A 6,000-nucleotide genomic window follows, 5' to 3' on the forward strand; every position below is an offset into this window, starting at 1 on the left:
AGAGCTCCCAGTGTGGTCTGCAACTTAAGGAAGAGGATGGCTTAAGCTTAATGTCCTAATATGTGCACAGAGTTGGACATACTGAGGTTCTGCAAATCCTCTATAATAGTCTGTGCAATGGGAAGGTGCAGACAGCATAACCTCCTGGAATGTCCTGAGCTCTGTCTGGGAGGTTTGAAGTGAAAACAAGCAGGAGAGTCTGGATCAGCCTTCAATCCTAGAGCACTTACAAGTTTTATCTGTTACATTGATAAGAATAAAATTCCTGGAAACAACAGATCTTCAGATAGAATGGGCCCATACTTGCTACAATTTAGAGTGCTTGTGCTTCTATCTAGCAGCAAATCAGCATTAATGACAAAGAACATTATTACTTTCACCTATAAGCAGAAGGTGGAAAGGAGATCAAAAATTGGTGACCACCTCACTGTTGAATGTGGATTACATGATACTATTTAAGTTACTGCCAATCAAGCCAAGTCTGCCTTGAGGTAAGAGGTGCACCAGAACAGACATGTGGTATACCTAGCAATAAAATCTGATGGTCCTATGCTACCATGGGATCTGGTCACCTTCGAAAATGTGGATGAAGGGTAGACACCTGCCTGGTCAGCTTGAACTGGGAGAAAGCCACTTAACAGACACGCAAGAGACATTGTCTTCAAGATGGGCTTCGGGGAGAGAATCTAAACATGGAATTGTGTAAGGCTGCAACACTGTACCCTAACTTGCCTGGGTGTTGCACTGTGCTTTTTGCCAAATCCATCAGTAAAGGCACCCACAAAAGAGGAGCGACAATCCCAATATTCAATTCAAACTCACCATCTACGTTGGTAAATTGCCGCCTTCTGCTCGTTCTGCAGATTGATCGGTATCTGCCACCATTTTGAGCAGACCTCAGGGGCCACAGCCAATTGAAGCACAAGCTGGGACATAACCTTTGGAAGCTGGTCCCACAGATTGACTGTTCCCACCACCATCAATCAGATCATCAACTGCTGGAAGATGCTGAGAAATTTGGATTCAAGGAATGAGGGCTTGCAGTGAGAATTGTTTAGAGCCAAGGTGAAGCAGAAGTTGGGAATGTAAGAACAGTGTTCCATCTCAAAGACAGTCTTCAGCTATGAAATTCTCATAGTATTACTGCTTACAGCACACATGTGGATAACTCCATGCTCCTGTACTGCTGCAATCATGTGAATTATTTTCCATTTCATCTGGAAATCCAAAATGGATGTCATCTGTCAGTAGGAGGCACACAGATCTCAAAATAGTGTAAAAACATAACTAAATATAGCTCTCATCCTGAAGGTCACATTTATGTGTGGCTGCATCAAGATAGGTATGCATTCTTCAAGGGCCATTAATTGCTGAGGTTCTACTTGTCCCCAGGGTTGTGAAGTGTGAGATTGACTTCCTTCTGGTGGAATATTCTGTTCAGTTGCACTGTGCTGTACAATCTGACCCTTAAAGTTTGTGCAGATCACAAGCCAATCAGGGTTGTGGTCCATATGGAATATCTTGGACACCCTGCGGGAGAAGAAGATAATGGACCTAGTGGGATAGCTGCCCAACACTATTGTCAAAATCAGTTGGTAAAATGCCTCATATATGGAACTTACAAAACTTGGTTGGTGATGACAAGAGCCCTCTCAGTCAGATCCTTCATGCAGGAGCCTCAGTCCCACCACGAACTGCCCTCAAGATGGATGTAATGTAGATAAGGCACTGTTCACCTCTTTGTGGATTGTTCATTATGGCCAAGGTTTGGAAAAGGATGCAGGGGTCTTTGTTGAGATACTTTGTTAAAGTTCGTTGGAAGCAGCTGAATAACACAAGACTCTGTGCTCTGTAGGGTGGTCCTAAAGTCCCAAAGTGAGATAAAAATCAACTCAATGAAGGACATATTTAGATCTGCCTGAAACCTTTTGGTCCTCCAGTGCAAGGTGATGTCTCCAGGTGAATGTTGTGAAAGGGCACATTCCAATGTGCAAAAGTGTTGTCAAGCGAAGCACAGAAGCTTAATGATACTACTGAAAAGGCTGAATGGAGAAAACCACACTCTCAGATCCTGCTACCGACGGACACCTTGTAAAATGTCACTCCACTCTTTAAGAAGGGAAATTATAGGCCAGTTAGACTAACCTCAGTGGTTGGGAAAGTGTTGGAGTTTATTATTAAGGATGAGGTTTCGAGGTACTTGGAGACTAATTATAAAGTAAGCCAAAGTCAGCATGGTTTCTGTGAAGGGAAATCTTGCCTGACAAATCTGTTAGAGTTCTTCGAGGAAGTAACAAGCAGTGTGGACAAAGGAGAAGAAGTGGATGTCATTTACTTGGTTTGATTCGGTACCACACATGAGGCTGCTTAACAAGATGAAATCCTATGGCGTTACAGGAAAGATACTGGCATGGATAGAGGAATGGCTGACAGGCAGGAGGCAGCGAGTGGAAATAAAAGCAGCCTTTTCTGGTTGTCTGCCAGTGACCAGTGGTGCTCCTCAGCGGTCAGTATTAGAATCGCTGCTTTTCACATTGTTTGTCAATAATTTGGATAATAGAATTGAAAGTTTGTGGACAATACCAAGATAGGTGGAGGGGTAGGTAGTGCTGAGGAAGCAATGCGATTGCAGCAGGACTTAGGCAAATTGGAAGAATAGGCAAAAAAGTGGCAGATGGAATGTAGTGTTGGGAAATGTATGATAATGCATTTTGGTAACAGGAACAATAGTGCGGACTATTATCTAAATGGGGAGAAGGTTCAAACATCAGAAATGCAGAAGGACTTCTGAGTCCTCATGCAAGACTCCCAGAAGGTCAATTTACAGGCTGAATCTGTGGTAAAGAAGGCAAATGCAATGTTCGCATTCAAGGGGAATAAAATATAATAACAAGGAGATAATGTTGAGCCTTTATAAGACACCAGTCAGTTTGCACTTGGAATATTGTCAACAGTTTTGGGCCCCATGTCTCAGAATGGACGTGTTGTCATTGGAGAGAGTCCAGAGGAGGCTCATGAGGAAGGGCGGCTTAACGTAGGAAGAACGTTTGGCAGGTTTGGGCCTGTAATCACTGGAATTTAGAAGAATGCGGGTTTGGTGGGGGGGGGGATCTTATTGAAACCTACTTAATGTTGAAAGGACTAGATAGAGTGGATGTGGAGAGGATGTTTCCTATGGTGGGGGTATCCAGAACTAGAGGGCACAGCCTCAAAATTGAGGGGCAACCCTTTAGTACAGAAGTAAGGAAGAAGCTTTTTAGTCAGAGAGTAGTAAATCTGTGGAATGCTCTGCCACAGACTGTGGTGGAGGCCAAGTCTGTGTGTATATTTAAGGCAGAAGTTGATCATTTCCTGATTGGTCAGGGCATCAAAGGATATGGTGAGAATGGAGGTGTATGGGTTTGACTGGAATCCAGGATCAGCCATGATGGAATTGTGGAGCAGACTCAATGGGCTGAATGGTCTAATTCTGCTCCTATGTTTTATGGTCTAAAAGGCAATCAAATGTTTCACTAATGCAGTGCCTAAGGAGAAAGTATTAGTGACATTGATATATTGCAAAGGAATGTATTGAATTGCTTGGTATAGTGAATGAAGATAATGACAAATATTTAATGTACATTTCATGAATAATGTATGTATTTTGGGGAAAAGATTACTTTCGATGAGTTGTTTGTCCATCATTGACGTCGATGAGGACCTCGACACCGTTATGATGGTGTCGAGACTAGCGCGTGATTTGGATTTAAGTGAGGGAGAGTTGCGCAGCGTCAGCCTCACTCTCTCTTCCCAATTCCCATCTGGATCCAGTGGCAAGACAGAGTCTAGATGGCTGGAGATGGGACTAGGCGCAGTGGATGACCAGGATGTCTTCTGTGTCTTGTTCTGCTCTACACGTTCCACGACGCTTGCAGAGACCGCCTTCTTGACCATTGGACCTTCCATTGGTCTCGTCCGCTCAATCCGCCGGAGTCTGTCTTCACATGCTGGGATAGACAACTCCCTATCTCACCGAGGGTTTGAGACCCGTCGGCTACCCTCACCTGGTTTAGCCGGCTTGTCGAAGCCGTTGCCCGGGGTGTGGCCGCTGTCGCATGCAAACAGCTACGGGGAGCCACAGGTGAGAGCTGAGTGCCAGGTGAGGACCAAAGGTGGACTAACCGCCCTGAGAAGGACGCGACATGTTCCCCCACCAGAGGTGCTACCCCTCCCTGACACCCCATACACCCCATACATCTTTCAATGAAGATACAGTAGGACAGCTTGCTTGTAAAGAAGGCATGCATTTAAGGTGCGAGGAAGTAATTTCAAAAGAGATGTGAGGGGCAAGTTTTTTTTATTACACAGAGCGTGGTAGATGTTTGGAATACGCTGCCTGGAATTGTGGTAGATGCAGAAACATTGAAGAGTTTTAAGAGACATTTAGATAGACACATGAATGTGAGGAAAATGGAAGGATATGGACATTGTGTAGGCAGAAGAGATTAGTTAGCTACTAGTTTACTAATTACTAATCCTATGCTGCACTGTTCTATGTCATGGTGACTGAAGCATCTTCATTGTTGGGTACAAATGGAGTGGCTGATTCTACAGTAAAAATAATATATTGAGGTCTTCATCAAACCACGTTAAGATGCAAGTTATCAACTTAACAGTGACTATATGTATCACTCTTAATTCTTCTTCTTGTGTTGTTTTATGGCGGTTGGCAAACCAGCTTTAAGGTGCATTACTGCCACCTGCTAGACTGGAGTGTGGATTGTTGGATAAACAGAAGGGAAAAGAATTGCATTCCCTATATTCTATATAATAAACCTGAGTCTTTCAGATACTTCATGATACAGATCTGTATTTCTCTTGAATTCCCACTTAAAATATCTTCTATACCCAGTTTTTTTGTTTATCTTAAGTGCTCCTATCATCTTCACTCTTTTTGATATTTCTTACATTTTATCAATACATGTTCAACTGTTTCTGGTTGATTACAGTATTCACACAACCCAGTTGGATGTTTCCCTATTTTGTATAATGTGTAATTGAGATTAGTGTGTCCAATTCTCAAACGACTGATGATCACTTCTGTCTTTCTACATCCACTTGACAATCTTTTGTATGTGACTTGCCTCTGTATTTTGTACAGTTGTCTCCGTTTTACTCTCATCCCAATGCTTTTACCATGTTTCCTCAATACGTGTTTTTATAATGCTCTTGACGTCCGCTTTGCTAGGAGGGATCTGGACCTCTGTTATAGACAATTTCTGCGACTGTTTGGCTATGCTATTCACCTTTTCTCATTACCCTCCACTCCACAATGAGCAGGAACCCAAAGAAAGCTTACTTCTACCCCATTTTTTGGTCAGTGTATGTAACTTGCATTGAATCTCCAATAAAATATCCTGTCTACTTTCTGACTTTCTTGATTTGATCGAGGTTAATGCAGATAAACTGTCTGAACAGGTTACAGCCTTTTTGATATTATTTTCTTCTATCCAAGATAATGCACTCAATACTGCCATTAATTCTGTTGTATACACTGATAAATGATTTGATGTTCTTTTCCTGATACTCGTTTTGCACTGAGGAATATAGACTGCAATATCTGTGCGGCCAGATCTAGGGTCTTTTGATCCATCCGTAAATATTACAAGTTAATTTCTAAAATGCAATTCTACATATTCTTGTACTATCTGTTTGATTCCATAGTTAGACTTCTTTTTTTAAAAGTTGTTGCAGGCTTTTATCTACTGTATGCATTGTAAAGAGCCATGGAGGAACATCAGATACTGGAGCCATAGGGCTCCATTTCCATTTCGCACTTCTAATTCTAAGGAATTCCTTGCAAACGATGTGCGCAAGTGCAGGAGGATCATTCGGACGGTCACCTCTTACGCAGGCGCGCTGAACAGTCCATGTAAATTCGGGGGGAGGGGGGGTTGCGTCCGTCTCGCATTGCGCAGGCGCATTGTGCGTTTCCTTCCGAGCACGCGGAGCCGGAAATGA

Source organism: Mobula birostris, chromosome 2 (assembly GCF_030028105.1).
Source record: "Mobula birostris isolate sMobBir1 chromosome 2, sMobBir1.hap1, whole genome shotgun sequence".
NCBI lineage: Eukaryota > Metazoa > Chordata > Chondrichthyes > Myliobatiformes > Myliobatidae > Mobula > Mobula birostris.